This window comes from Bos indicus, chromosome X, assembly GCF_029378745.1.
Source record: "Bos indicus isolate NIAB-ARS_2022 breed Sahiwal x Tharparkar chromosome X, NIAB-ARS_B.indTharparkar_mat_pri_1.0, whole genome shotgun sequence".
In the NCBI taxonomy this organism is placed as follows: Eukaryota; Metazoa; Chordata; class Mammalia; order Artiodactyla; family Bovidae; genus Bos; species Bos indicus.
In genome coordinates, this window is record NC_091789.1 from 61,217,251 (window position 1) to 61,233,673 (window position 16,423).

General features: G+C 40.3%; 1 protein-coding gene and 1 non-coding gene across 3 annotated transcripts in view; one reads left to right on the forward strand and one right to left on the reverse strand.

Annotated features, from left to right (window-relative positions):
- Positions 1 to 16,423, reverse strand: part of COL4A6 (collagen type IV alpha 6 chain) — a 337,948-nt gene that overhangs the window by 250,959 nt on the left and 70,566 nt on the right. The window lies entirely within an intron of this gene.
- On the forward strand, positions 5,087 to 5,159 carry TRNAG-ACC (transfer RNA glycine (anticodon ACC)). The gene has a single exon. It is a non-coding gene; the product is annotated as a tRNA-Gly (tRNA).

Here is a 16,423-nt window from a genome sequence, read left to right on the forward strand (position 1 = left end):
AGCTCCATGGCCGAAGAAAGGCCCCGGAGTCAGTGACAGAGGCATCAGTGGTTTAATGGATGGGGAATTTTCACACATCTGAAGAAAGGTCCTGGAGCAACACCTCACTGTGTGGGACTGACAGTGGACAGGACATGGGAGTAGTCTTCACTACCAAGAGGGTGTGTGTGTGTGTGTGTGTGAATTGATGTCAGGTTGGCTCATGAATTACCAGGGAAACCAGCAGAGGGGCACTGCACCTTTGATAAGCTCTCCTGGTAGAGCTAAAGGTTAGGACAATCACTAGGTACAGTGATTGTCACTGTGTCACCCCAATCACTAGGTGGGGCCCGAGGCAAGTAGGTAGGTTGTGTACTGGTTAGACTGTATGATTAAGAGGGAAGGTCAGTCATGTGAGTAGGGTGGAGCAGGCACTGGTGGAGCAGGGGATGTACAGAGAGAAGAGAAGAGCCATCTTGAATGGCCTGATCATAAACCAGTTGAGTAGTCTGGGCGGTTCAGTAGTCTGAGCACCAAAGAATTGATGCTTTTGAACCGTGGTGTTAGAGAAGACTCTTGAGAGTCCCTTGGACTGCAAGGAGATCCAACCAGTCCATCCTAAAGGAAATCAGTCCTGAATGTTCATTGGAAGGACTGATGCTGAAGCTGAAACTCCAATAATTTGGCTACCTGATGTGAAGAATTGACTCATTGGAAAAGACCCTAATGCTGGGAAAGATTGAAGGCAGGAGGAGAAGGGGACGACACAGGATGAGATGGTTGGATGGCATCACTGAACTCAATGGACATGAGTTTGAGAAAGCTCTGGAAGTTGGTGATGGACAGGGAAGCCTGGCATGCTGCAGTCCATGGGGTCTCAAAGAGTCAGACACGACTGAGCGACTGAACTGAACTGAGTCTGGGAGGTGCCCATAAATCAGCATTTCTAATAGACTTCTAAGCAATGCTGATCCTGCTGTGTGGGCACCATACTTGGAGTAGCAGTGAAGATGTAGAAAGCCTTCTTGGAGGAGGCACTTCTTATGCTAGGTGCAACGGGAGGAGCTAAAGTCAGGAAGAACAATATAAGCCAAGTAACAGAAGCAGGAAAGATCAAGTTTAATTAGCAGAGGAGTAAATGGAACCAGGTAAATAGAGCAGAGAGTTCTTATAAGAGCGTAATGAGTGAGAAGGCTAGAGAGACTGAGATCGGACCACATTATTAGCTTCATCAAAGCCTCTTTTGAGGATTCTGGACTTGCCATTGTAAATTCTTAAGAACCTGATGTATCATCTTCACACCTTATATAATTATATAAATGTTTGGTTTATAAAACACATTTCATACACATTAAGGTCATCTGATCCTCACAATAACACAGGGAGTTAGGTTTTGTTTTCATTGCTATTTTACAGGCCAAGGAAACTGAGGCTCACAGAAGTGAAGTTACTTTTCAAAGTTTATCCAAACTTGGATTAGAGACAGTAGCCAAACCAAGTTTTTATGACACCCACTCCAAAGTAATTTTTCATCACATCATGTTGTAGATTGCCACTTTAAAACAGAGGGTCCTGAAAAGGGGCACTTGTGAAATTATCTTCACATTATTTCAATCTTCTCTTTAACTGCAGCTCATTATCTGACTAAGGAAAATCTGCCTTTAGAATTATAATTCTCTGACCCAAAAGGCTATTAATTTCCTTCTATTTAGTAACTGAAGGATTTCTCCCTGTGCCCTCCATTCTCATTGTATGTTAAAGAATGAAATTATTGGAGGAAGAATATGAGGAGGTCCCTGCTAATCTATTTTGTTTGAGAAAATTAAATGGAACCAGTGGGAATCTCTTAATGATAGCATCAGAGTCTCCTCCCACGGGCCTTCTTTTGTACTTTCACTTGCTGTGCATCTTTTGTTTGTATCTCCCAGCCTGGAGACCTGATCACTCTGTTGTTGCTTATTGTGATCTTACAGGAGTCTATTGTTCCCAAATTTCCCTTCTTTAGTGACTTTTTTTGAGACTTGTAGGGCTAGGGGACTGATGCTGTGACATCAGTGTCATCTTTTCCGATGTTTTCTTTTCAGTTGGAAAGAATGAGTTTTGCCATGTTGGAATTAAATGGGTCCAAATTCCATCTAAGCAGCTCAGGAATTAAGAGGCACTTTTTCTAGGAAGGAGAGAGAGAGAGATGGACTCAACTGAAAGGTCTACAGAACTTGTATCATCAAACAGGTGATAGAAACCTAGGAGGTTCTTGAACTTATGGTTGCTGGAGAGGAAGGCATAGTTAGGGAATTTGGGATAACCAGCAAGGACCTTACTGTAAAGTACATGGAACTCTGCTCAATGTTATATGGCAGCCTGGATGGGAGGGGGTTTGGCAGAGAATGGATACATATATATGCATGACTGAGTCCTTTCACTGTTTACCTGAAACTACCACAATATTGTTAATCGGCTATACACCCGTACAAAATTAAAACTTTTTTTAAAAAGAAACCTAGGAGGTTCTTAACCAGCATTTCAAATTTGACTAATTTCTAACTTATCAGTTAAATGTTCAGGCAGTACCAAATTAAGCTCATTTGTGTTCATTTTGTTCCTAGCTATTTAGGCAAGAGAATTTTACTGGCTGTGTGGCCATGGGCTAGTCACTTAACCTCTCTGAGCTGCAAGCATCATTATCTGAAAAGGCGATAATGAATTGTGCCTCTCTCGTAGGATAGCTGTGAGGATTAAATGGTATAATTTATACAAAGCACTGACTGGCACCAAAGCAGGAGCTCAGTAAATAATGGCTCGTGCTCTTTTACTCACTGTCATGCTTTCTCTAAAAAGGACATGAAAAGAAACAGACCTGAAGAACACATCCCTCTGACTTTAAAGGCAGGAAACTAAAGAACAGAGCTGTTATCTGATAAATTGCAACTTTAAAGAGCTAAAGCAGATCCTTCTGATCAGTGACTCCTACTTTCTGGACTGACTCATAGTAAGAAATGCACTTTACATAGTTTCACAGAATAATTATTTCCAGCAATGTAATATGAAAGTTTCACTCATCCTACTCCTCTTATCCTTTCCACTCTATTAGGAAACAAATGTTGGTCAGGGTCCAAACAATTGATCAAAAACAAAACAAAACAGGAGGGGTTTCATTCAAACTTTAGTTTGAAAAATACTGATTTAAATGCACCCAAACCAACAACCCAGAAAGAAACAGTTCCCACTAGCACTAACTAGATTATCAGTCTTACTCATCCTTCAATTTTAGCTGAAATGCTTCCTCAGAAATCATTCTCGACCTCTCCAGTCTAGAGCATGTTCCTTTGTTATATGCTGCTGTAGGATCATGTTCCTCAAGCACTCACTGCAGTTAAAAACTGTATATCAGTGATTTTTTTATTATATATAATCCACAACAGAATATAAGGTCCACAGAATATAAGCAACTTTGTCCATCTTTTTCGTTAGTACATTTCAGTATATAACCCAGTCCAGCACCTGGCACATAGTAAGAACTCTATAAATATGTGCTGAATTAATGAATGAATGAGCAAACTAATAAATAAGTGAATGAATGAATGAAAATGCTCATAAATCCACATGTAAACCTAGTAAGTTATTAACCTACTATGGAATAATTAGTTGGCTTTACTTTCCAAAGTGAAAGATGTTGTGAAGAGGTTCTGTTAAAAATTGTCTCTTCTAATAGACTGTAAACTCCATGAGTGCCAGAATCATGTCTGATTTTGCTCCCTATTGCACCCCAGAACCAGTAGAGTCTGTGGCAAACAGAAGATGCTTCAAAAAGTGTTGTTGCATTAGTAACAAATTTACAGATGAGGCCTCTGGAAAATTTCCAAATTTCATGGAAGTTTTCCAAGATGAACCTAGTGACTGCCAATGGTCTCATGCATTAAGCCTTTAGCAGTACAGATATCACAGAATGTCAGAGGTGGAAGAGATGTTATACATGTACCAGCAGTCAGCTAGCTTTTTGTTTTTTACAAAGGGTCAAATGGTCAATGCCTTCAGCTTTGTATGCCATACGGTCTCTGTCACAACTACTTAACTGTGCCATTGTGTGCAAAACAGACCATAGACAATACGACATGAATAGGCATAGCTGTGTTCCAACAAAATTTTACTTACAAAAAACAGGTGGCAGACTACATTTGGCTGCAGTTTGCTGACCTTAACTAACTCAACTGTCATATTCTATAGGTGAGAAGAGAGAGGGGCTATTTCTCCATAGGGAAATGGCTTGTTTAAGGCCACACTACTAATAAAGGACAAAGTGGGGACTTTCGCAACTTTAGTTCTCAGGACATCGCAGCCATGTTTTAGGGTCTGTCTGCTTCAATCCTGGTGTTGGTCCTATACTGCTTTGTTTATTGAAGCTAACAGACTTTGCCTTAAATTTGATTTGCACTGGTGGTTTTTCATCTTTGTTGTTGTTGTTTAGTCGCTGAGTCATGTCTGACTTCTGCAGTCCCATGGACTGTAGCCTGCCAGGCTCCTCTGTTCATGGGATTTCCAAGGTAAGAATACTGGAGTGCAGTTGCTGTTTCCTTCTCCAGGGGATCTCCCCGACCCAGGGATTGAACCTGGGTCTCCTGCATTGGTAGGCGGGTGCTTTACCACATTGGTTGGTAGGTGGGAGCCACCAGGGAAGCCCAGTTTTTCATCTTTACTCTTTATTATATCATCCATGTAGTCTAAAATCCTTGGGAGTGATCAGCTTCATAGAAAGATTTTACAACTCCTTCTATTTTATTTAGGTGCCTGGAGTTCTGCCTCTTCACGTTTTCAGAGAGTATATACTAGGTTCTCTAAGGCAAAAATTCTGACATATGGTATTAAAGGGCTGGATGGGCAATTAGGAGACAAGGGCTCTGTCACGTCATGTCCTACCATACACCTTACCCAATTCTCACAAATTGTTCAGTAGCTGAGATTCACTGAGTTCCTACTGTATACACAGTACTCTGGTAGGCTTGGGAAGGGAGGAATGATGAGAATGAGAATATTAATACCAACTTGTCTAGATTCTGACTATATGTCAAGGGCATTATATACAGCTTTGTTAAAACCTCATCAAGGGATTTCCCTGATTGTCCAGTGGCTAAGACTCTGTGCTACCAATGCAGGGGGCCTAGGTTCGATCCCTGGTCAGGGAACTAGATCCCACACACTGCAACTAAGAGTTCAATGCTGCAACTAAAACATCCTGCATGCCGCAATTAAGACCTAGAGTAGCCAAATAAATAAAAATATATTTTTAAAAACCTCTTCACAACTCTTTAAGGAAGGATCAGATAGACTAAACTGCTTGGATTGAAACTCAGCTTGGTTCATGTTGAAACCCTGGGCTGTCTTTACCACATTTCAAGTCCTCAAGGCCATTTATTCCTTTGTCGTTGTTTAGTTGCCAAGTCGTGTCTGACTCTTTGTGACCCCATGGACTGCAGCACACCAGGCTTCCCTGTCCATCACCAACTCCCGGAGTTTACTCAAACTCATGTCCATTGAGTCGGTGATGCCATCCAGCCATCTCATCCTCTGTCGTCCCCTTCTCCTCCTGCCTTCAATCTTTCCCATCATCAGGGTCTTTTCCAATGAGTCAGCAGTTCACATCAGGTGGCCAAAGTACTGGAGCTTCAGCTTCAGCATCAGTCCTTCCAAAGAGTATTCAGAATTGATTTCCTTTAAGATTGACTGCTTTGATCTCCTTGCTTTCCAAGGGACTCTCAAGAGTCTTCTCCAGCACCACAGTTCTAAAGCATCAACTCTTAAGTGCTCTGCTTTCTTTATGGTCCAGCTCTCACATCCGTAATGGCTACTGGAAAGACCATAACCTTAACTATATGGACCTTTGTTGGCAAAGTATTTATTCTTTAATATCCTTCTAAGCATTGGAGGTGAAAAACTCAAAACATCTAGCCCAGTGTCCAGCACACAGTATACACTCATCTGTTCTCATTACTCATCATGCTCCCTCATCCACAGACAGTCTCCAACCACATGGAACCTTCCAACACTCCTACAACTAGCAATCTAGATCACTGTGCCTTTACACAAGCTGTCTATTCTTCTTGGAATGCTTCCACCACATATCCTCTGCTCTACCAAGCCTCAGCTCAAATGTCTCCTCTTCTGGGACACTTTCCTGACACATCTGGAGACACTGAATCAGATTCCCTTCATCTTCTCCCATTCTGCACTTCATTCAGATCTCTATTATTGGACCTAGTAAAGCATTTGTTCTCTGGTTAATCACATTAAGAACTCCACTGAGACAGGGATTGTCTTACCAGTTTCCTTTTAAAAATAACATCTATTGTGTGTTTTGATACAGAAAAGTATAAAAAAGGGGCAAATAACCATAATTCATCTCTCAGAAACCTCTTTTGGTTTTTAAGAAAATAGAGCAATATGGGAACAAACTTGGAAAATGCAAACTCTACAAAAAAGGTACAAAATGACAAGTAAAACTCTTCCAACACCCAACCCTCACCCTAAAAGAATTCTTTAATAACAGTTGCTTACATAGCCTACCAAAAATACATTTGTATGTATATGTCAGAATATATATATATATACACACACACACACACACACACATACATATATGTGTGTGTGCTCAGTTGTATCCAACTCTGTGACCCCAGGGGCTCTACCCACCAGGCTCCTCTCTCCATGGAATTTTCCAGGCAAGAATACTGAAGCAGGTTGCCATTTCCCTCTCCATGGGATGAATCTTCCTGACCCAGGGATTGAACCCGTGTCTCGTGTCCCCTGCATTGGCAGGTGGATTCTTTACCACTGTACCACCTGGGAAACATATATATATATAATTGAAATGTCTTTTTTTCACAAAAGTTTTCTAAACACAATATTATATACCTAAACTTTTCCCCTTAATTATGTATCTCAGAAAATTTTTTTCAAATCATCAAATATAGATCAAGCTTATTTTTTTAAGTAGCTGTATGTGATATTATTTGGGATGAATGTAAGTTAGCTAATCAGTATTCTATCTATGGGCATGCAGGTTTTCCTTGATCTTGCTGTTATAAGTGACACTGCAATAAAAATCCATATGGTAGCTTCTTGTGATGTGGGGAAGTACCATATTCCATTGAATCAAAGGTGCATCCCAATCGCACAAATATTAAAATGTATATAAAATGCATATATATAAGTGTGAAAATTTAGAATTGATGCAATATGGTATATTTGTGGAATAGTCTCCAAGAAGTGGAATTGACGGGTCAATGAGTACATGAATTTAAATTTTTGACACGTGTTGCTAAATTTCCCCCACAAAAAGGCTACATCAATTTTCACTCCTACCAGCAAGGTCTGAGATCTACCATTTTCCCACACTCTTGCCAACACTTGGCAGTAACCAATGTTTTAATTGCCAAAGAAAGTGATTGTACCTAACTTACATTCATAAAGTGTGGTTTGAGAATTGTTGCACTAAATGCCCTCTCAAACTTTCAACCTTGAAATACTCTGACTTCCTGTGAAATTTCAACCACTAATTGGCTTTAGCAAATTAGAAGTTTACAAGTAAAGCCATTCAAGGAGAAAGTTTTCTCTTCAAAGCAGCATCTGTGAGCCAAAGCACAGCAAGATAGACAATAAGGCCAGATGCAGGGTTGGAGATTTTATGCAAGAAAAACACTGCCTTCTTCCACAGGAGCAGCTGAAATCACTCAGATTTGAAGCAAGAGTTCAGCTCTCTCTGCCCCCTCTCCTAACCTTGCTTAGCTGATTGTCTTCTCAGATTTCTGGACCATTGTTTCAGCCAGCCCACAAATCTGCCCCCAGTCAGGCATCTTCTGGGAAAGGATCTATCGTCTCTAGAAAAATGCTGTCTCATTTTATCCATTGCTCTGGACATCTAGGTAACAAAAACCCGCACTTGAGAGCAAGGTGCTTTTAGGTGACTTCTTAGCTTTGAGCTGTCATTGGCACTGTTGTCTCCTTGGTGTGGAGGTGGGTGACTTTTCATCTTCCCATAGGTCTTGGTTGATACCAAGAGTAAGATAGCAAATGCGGTTCCTCACTTGAGAGGAGTGAGTTCATTGAGATCTTCAGCAGAGTGTCCACATAATCCAATGGCCCAGAGAAGAACAGACAGACAGAAGCTGCTTATTTTATTCAACACATACATATTGAGCAACTACCAAGTACCAGGCTAGTGGTGCAGCATTGAACACCCCAAGCTCCTGCCTCTGTGGAGCCTATATTGTGTTTGTAATGGGAGGACCTGGGGGTTAGGGGGCATGGAAAGGATACAACAAAGAAACTAACTCAAATATATAGTATGGCAGATGGTGACTAGTCTTAGAAAGTAGGGGAAGGGCATAAGGACAACCAGGGGTTGGTTAAGTGTTAGTCGCTCAGTCCTGTCTGACTCTTTGTGACCCCATGGACCATAGCCCACCAGACTCCTCTGTCCATGGGATTCTCCAGGCAAGAATACTGGAGTGGGTTACCATTTCCTCCTCCAGGGGCTCTTCCCAACCCAGGGATCGAACCTGGGTCACCTGCATTGCAGGCAGATTCTTTACCATCTGAGCTACCAGAGAAGTACAGGGGTTGGTTAAGTTATTTATTTAATATTATGCCTGGCCCAGTGCCAAGTATGTTCCATACATGATGAAATGAAAGACAGGGAAAAGAAGAAGACAGGATGGGGGAGGAAGGGAGCTACTCTTCTTAGCTTAAGCTTATCTTTTAGAATCAGTTTGAGGGCTGACACTGTCCAGCTTCAATACAGAGTAGGGGGACACACAAAACAGAGAGCACCGAGAAGTGAACCACTTCTCAGGTTTTCACACATTTAGGTCTTCCTCATAGTATATCCTGTGAATTTATCTTCGTGGCTGTTTCAAGATCAGACATACTCCTACTCTGATATTAAGCACAATGCAGATCCCAAATACAAACCTATCCTTTTCAGGATTATATAATTTCTTTTCTTCCAATCACACAAATAACTAAGTATATTAGTTACTGAGAAGAAAAACTTGAATGCAAGAGGTATATACAGTGGTAGAGGTTGCATGTGTCAAAAAAAATAAATAAATAAAAAATAAAATGGGTGAGTAGCATAGAGAGCTATGGGTTAGATTAATGTGGACCATGACCGAGGTGCTGTTTGGAAAAAAGACCAGCATGGGAGGTGAGGAAGAAGAGTGTGTGACTAAGTGTAAAAGATGAAAAAAAGAACAAAAGCTGGGGTTGGAGGGGCGGGGAATCAGTTGAGCTGCCACTGAGATCATGGGAAACAATTAAAAAAGTGAATTCTCCTCTTTGCTTCCTTTGCACAGACCGAAACCCCCACCCTCAAACAAGCATTATACAAAACAAGCGAAAGGGTTAGTTAATGCGCTTTTCAAGTGATTTGCAAATCAAGGAAACTAATAGTTATTTTTCTCATTGAGGAAGGCTGGTTCTCTCAACATCAAAGAATGGCCTCTCTTTTCAACGAGGCAGCTTCCCACAGCAGTACCTGGCTCCCTTAATCTCAGTAACTACAATAAATGCACAAGCCCCCTTTTGTGTGGAACTCCTATCTAATCAAATGAATCACCAAACAGATCTTTGCCTAACATATCTGAGTAACAGAGCCAAAGTCTTTACCAGAGCAGAGGCCCCCCAGTAAGCCCCTGTGAGCAAGAGGAAGAAGGGCGGTCAGGGCTGCCTGGCTATGGGAAATGGCTTCCTCAGTATCCTCTGAAAACTCTTTATACTGACAGAAATTAAATCAGTTATACCCACAGGCATTTGAAGGACAAGGATATGGTCCAACTCTCTCCATTTAGATTGACTAGGACCAGGCAGATCCAGATACTGACAAATTGAAAATAGCAGAGATGCTTCAAAACCTGTTTTCTGGGGAGCTGAGGAAGTCTAATTGTGTTGGGGGAGGGGCTGTTGTGTAAGCTGACACGGAGGCCCTCAATTTAAAGATGATAAAAGCTCAGTCTCTAAGGAGGAGCTAAAGAGGCCCCTTTGTGTAATCTAACTTGTCTAGCAAAACAGTCAAGACAAATCAGGGCTTCAGTAATTGGGAGCTATAAATGACCACCATTTATTGAGTGCTTATGGCAAGCCAGGTGGGTACAATGTGCTTTGCTCAGGTTAACTCATTTAGTTTTCAAAACAAGTCTATTAAGAATATAGTATTGTATCGGTTTTGCCATATATCAACATGAATCTGCCACGGTAAAATAAAATAAAATAAAATAAAATAAAAAGTTTTGGTTAAAAAAAAATATAGTATTATGATTCCAGTTTGAGTTAGAAAGTTTTGGCTCAGAGGTTATAAAACTTGCCTGAAACCACAACCAAGTGGATAAAATGGGATTCAAACCCTGGCCAGGTATAGTCAATTGCAAAGCTTATGTCCCTTCTACTACATAATACCACCTCCCCTTAAATTTAGTTGATTTGATACAGAATTTTCTCTCATGTGTTTTTTCTCCATGACTGGTTTGCCTTATTCTGGTCCTGAGTTATTTTTAAAAATATTTATTTGGCTCTGCTAGGTCTTAGTTTCAACATGTGAGACCTTTAGTTTCCACATGTAGGACCTAGTTCCCGACCCCATGCATTAGGAGTCAGAGTCTTAGCCGCTGGACCACCAGGGAAACCCCTGGTTCTGGCCATTATAATGGAGGTGCCTTCGTGATGTTCATTCCTCTGCCTTGTATTCTTTCTTTCTTCAGCCATGAAACCTATTGAGAACTTGAGAACCTGACTGGATTTAAATTTTTAAACTCACATCTCTGAGGAAGCTTTTAAATCCTAGAGTGCTGTAGTTGGAAGTCCCTTATGTGGTCCCAAGGGTTTCCCACATGGCACAATGGTAAAGAATCTGCCTGCAATGCTGGAGACACAGGTTAGATCCCTGGGTTGGGAAGATTCCCTGGAGAAGGAAACAGCAACCTGTTCTAGTGTTCTTGCTAGAACACTAGAAAACCCATGGATAGAGGAGCCTGGCAGGCTACATACAGTCCATGGGGTCACAGAGAGTCGGACAAGACTGAATGAGCATACACATGTGGTCCCAAACCTTGCAATGTGGAGGGGTGACCTAAAATTCTGAGTGCAGAATAAAGTTTGCATCAGGACTAAACCCAGTTTTACTGAATCCCAGTCCATAACTCTTTTTCCTACAGTCTCCTCCTCATTTCCCCACCCTCTTCCTTGATTAAGCTCTCCTTCCATGATAAAGCCCATTACATGTCCCTCCGAAGTCCATCCTACACATTTCATCTTGCTCATTACCATCCAAAGCAAGACCTCTACATCAGTCAAACCTGTCACCTTGTGCCCACTTCACTGCTCATTTACTGGAGAGTCCCTTCTCACATATGCATAATGTTTGTGGCTTTCAATTTGTTTTTTATAACTAGCTTAACCTTCTCAGGAGAAGGCAATGGCAACCCACTCCAGTACTCTTGCCTGGAAAATCCCATGGACGGAGGAGCCTGGTGGGCTGCAGTCCATGGGGTCGCGAAGAGTCCGACATGACTAAGCGACTTCCCTTTCACTTTTCACTTTCAGGCATTGGAGAAGGAAATGGCAACCCACTCCAGTGTTCTTGCCTGGAGAATCCCAGGGACGGGAGCCTGGTGGGCTGCCATCTATGGGGTCACACAGAGTTGGACACGACTGAAGTGACTTAGCAGCAGCAACCTTCTCAGATCCATTAGCTCTTTTTAAAAATGCTCTTTTGTATTCTTCCATAGCCCCATAGGCCTTAAAAGTGCTTAGTAAACATAGGTTAAATCAACAAATATTGTCTCCTTGGGAAAAACAAATGTTGGCTAAAATAATGTATCTCCCCCTGAGAGAAAAGAAAACCGGGTAAAAAGACTCCTTATCACTTCTCATTAGAATTTGACAAAATATACACTAATTAGTCCTTCAAAAAGGTGCAGATAAGAGCTTGTGGATGCTAATTAACCTCAGGTCCCACACAGACTAAAGGCAGAGAATTGGGAAAATATCTCAAGTAAATTTTGTTTTCAAGAGTGTATGGTTACGTGAAAACCAAACATAACGTGTTTACCATATATATTTAACTGCTGTAGTGAGTGAGCCAGACTACAAACAAAGAAATTATGAAAACAAGGCAGTTCATCTTTGAAGCAGCTCACTAACTGCTTCATTCTCAAAAGACCTTTTTGAGGTAGGAAAGTATTATTATTCCATACTTGAACAACTGGGAAACTGAGACATCCAGGTTAAGTGACTTGAGGGGCGAGGGGCAGCGGGGTGGTGCTAACCTTAGCTGATGAATATATACCCAGCAAGGATACCCTACACATTTGTTTACTGTTCATAAATCACTAATAGGATGGTCCCTAACGTACAGGTGTCCTTGACATTTCAGTCTTGGAAAGTAATTGTCAAGGGGTATAAATCAAATCCTATTTTCAATACAGAGAGAAGGTTCCCAGTGGTAACTGAATTCTTTACTAAACAGCCCCCTCATTTATTCATTTGGTAAATAACCTCCTGCCTTTTTAATCACAAAGTCCTTGGATGAACAGTCTGACCAAAGAAAAAGAGCTACAATCTACCAGTATAATTCACAAAAGAGCAACAATTTCGGGTGTTTTTTCCCGAAATGTTAATAACTACTTCATTCATTATACTGATTAGAACCTCATGCTTGCTCTAGGGTGGGAGTAAGGGTTGACCAACCATAACACAGAAGGATTGTTATTATTAGCACTTGGCAGAATTTCATTCAGCTATTTGAAATCAGGAGAGAGCTCTCTGATCCATTTTAAAAAGGCTCACGCCTCTTTAATAAAATTTCCAAAAGTATTTTCAATGTGTTAAGTAAGTAAACTGGAAAGAAAGTGCAATGAAGTTATCTTTTTGAAGTTGTCTGTCCCCTGGAAACCATTACCATCCATCTAAGTTAGCTCAAGGACTTAGTATCATTTTAAGTAATCAAGGGAAAGGCTTGGGCTTTTTAATCTAATTGCCATCTCCAGGGAAGTGCCTTCTTCACTCAGTTAGGTCGAAAGAGAAGAGCATCTCTAGAGATTAAGATGTGAATGATTTGGGCTGTAGAATTTTCAATCATTTTGATGGTGCTTGTCTCAGGAATTAGGGAGAATTTCCCCCCAAATTTGGCATGTAATGAAAAATGCTGACCTGTGTGGGCAGGTGTAACAATCTACTTCGTTGGGGAACGTTACTAATCTGTGATGCCTGGTATGCTTCTCCTTAACATTTTAAGGGCTACAAATTGCTGATCACAAGAATGTGGACTAATTTGACTGGAAAATGTAAGAAAGAATATTATTCCCAAAGATTTTTTCTGAGCTGTCTGGGGAAGAGAATTTTTATCATCAGAATCAGTGAGATTTTATAAACTTAACATGCTATCTGAGATTCTTGGGAAATTCTTGCTTTTAACACCCTTATTTGTATTCTGGTATAGAATAGTTGCCACTACTTATTCCAACACTATCTTTTCTTCAGGTATCTTACTATACCAGTCAGGCCTCTCCCTGGTTTCCAGTCTTTGCAGTTTTCCCTTTTGTGGCCATTTACTTATCACCTGCAGCTTCAGCCAGGCTCCAACCCCTAGGATTAATCTAAATAATAGTTGAGAAAGAAGGAGCATTTAAAGAGCCCTAACTCAACTCCTTCGTCTATAGTCATTACTGGGTCACTGTCATTGCCAGTCTGGCCCTAACTTTGTATCTCAGTTCTTACAGTTTGATGACTCTGCTGTTAGGTTCACTCCAGCAAGCTTCAATAAGCATCTATTATGTGCCAGGTACTCTAGTTAGGCCTTGGAGATAGCTCAGCTTAGGTTTCAGATGTGAAATCTTAAAATATCATAGAATTTTTTTTTCAGAGCTAGGGTGCCATGAGAATCTAAAAGATAACTGGTCACCACCTCATATGCTTATTAATAATAGAAACTGGATTCCTCTATCCTTTCCTGGATTGTTTATGTTGCCTGAGTTTCCTAGTTCCCTTAGCTCAGTAACCTATCTGTAGGATTGCAGCCATGCTCTGGGATGTATATATATATTCTTGATATGTATATATATTCTGGATATGTGTATATATGTTCTGGATATGTATGTATATATATTCTGATATGTATGTATATTCTGATATACATATATATTCTGGATATGTGCATATATATTCTGGATATATATATATTTTGTGGATATATATGTGTATATTCTAAATATGTATATATACTCTGGATATGTATAGATATATCCTAGATATGTATATATTCTGGATATGTATATATATTCTGGATATGCATGTATATTCTATATATATATATTCTGGATATGTGTATAAAATCTGGATATGTATATATATATTCTGGATATGTAGGAGTTCCCAGGTGGTGCTAGTAGTAAAGAACATTCCTGCCAATGCAGGAGACTTAAGAAATTCAGGTTCAATCCCTGCATTGGGAGACAATCCCCTGGAGGAGAGCATGGCAACACACTCCAGTACTCTTGCCTGGAGAATCCCATAAACAGAGGAGGCTAGCAGGCTACAGTCCATAGAGTCACAAAGAGTCAGACATGACTGAAGTGACTTAGCATTCATATTCTGGATATGTGTATACAATTATTCTGGATATGTGTGTACATATATTCAGGATATGTATATAACTTCTGGATATGTGCATCTATTCTGGATATGTATATATATATACTCTGGATATGTAGGGCTTCCCAGGTGGTGATAATTGTAAAGAACCCACCTGGCAATACAAGAGACTTAAGAGACAAGGGTTCAATCCCTGGGTTGGGAAGATCCCTTGGAGGAGGGCATGGCAACCCACTCCAGTAGTCTTGCCTGGAGAATCCCATGGACAGAGGAGGCTGGCAGGCTACAGTCCATGGGTGACAAAGAGTCAGACACAACTAAAGTGACATAGCACTTATATTCTGGATATGTGTGTGTGTGTGTGTGTGTGTATACATACTATGGATATGTGTGTATATATATATAATATATACATATACACACTCTGGATATGTGTATATATATCTTGGACACATGTATATATATTCTGGATATGTGTATATATATTCTGGATACATATATATTCCAGGTATGTATGCATATTCTGAATATGTATATATTTTCTGGATATGTGTATATTCTGGAAATCTGTGTATATATTCTTGATATGTATATACATATTCTGGATGTGTATATATACTGGATATACAGATATTCAGGATATCTGTATATGTCATATATGTATATGTGTATATGTACCTTCAGAATACATATATCCAGGATATATATAGGACTTCCCAGGTGGTGCTAATGATAAAAATCCCACCTGCCAATGCAGGAGACTGAAGAGATACAGGTTCAACCCCTGGGTTGGGAAGATCCCCTGGAGGAGGTTATGGCCACCCACTCTGGTATTCTTGCTTGAGAAACCCATGGACAGAGGAGCCAGGCGGGCTACAGTCCATAGATTCACAGAGTCAACATGACTAAAATGAGTTAGCATTCATATTCTGTATATGTGTACACATATTCTGGATATGTTTATATAAGTATTCTGGATATGTTTGTATATATTCTGGATATGTGCATATATTCTGGATATGTGTATATATAATATGGGCATGTGTGTGTGTATATATATATATATATATTCTGGATATGTGTATATAAATATTCTGGATATGTGTGTATATGTATTATTGATATGTGTATATATATTCTGGATATGTGTATATATATTCTGGATATATATGTTCTGGATATGTATTTGTATATATACACATACAGACTCCTACCTCTCTCACAGATATATTCCTGTCTCTTTCCTTGGAACTAGCCACTCAAATATTTTCTGTGTCATACTTGTGAATTTTCATCTGATGTCAAAGCTAAGGGAAAACAAGGTTGAGAAGAATGCTTGAAACTTGGAGTTTCTAAACCTAACAAAACATCAGAGTGACTTGAGTTTCTTTTCAAATAATAAATGTTTATTTTGTCTTACAGTTTCTGTGAGTCAGGAATGTGGGGGCAGCTTATCTTGGTGGTTCAGGCCCTGTGTCTCACATTTGACTGCCATCAAGATGTCAGCTGGGGCTGCAAGATTCCCTTTCAAGGTGGCTCATTTTATAGGATTGACCAGATGATGCTGGTTGTTGACAGGAGACCTCAGTTCTTCCCATGTGGGCCTCTCCACAGGGCTACTTGAGTGTCCTCCTGACATGGCGCCTGGCAAATGTCTTTTATAACTCAGCCTTGAAAATCACACCCTGCCACCATTGCCATATTCTCTTGGTCATACAGATGGATTCTGAGCAAAGTGGGAGATGACAACATAAGGATGTTAAAGGCAGGAGCTGAGAATCACTAGGTGTCATTTTGGAGACTGGCT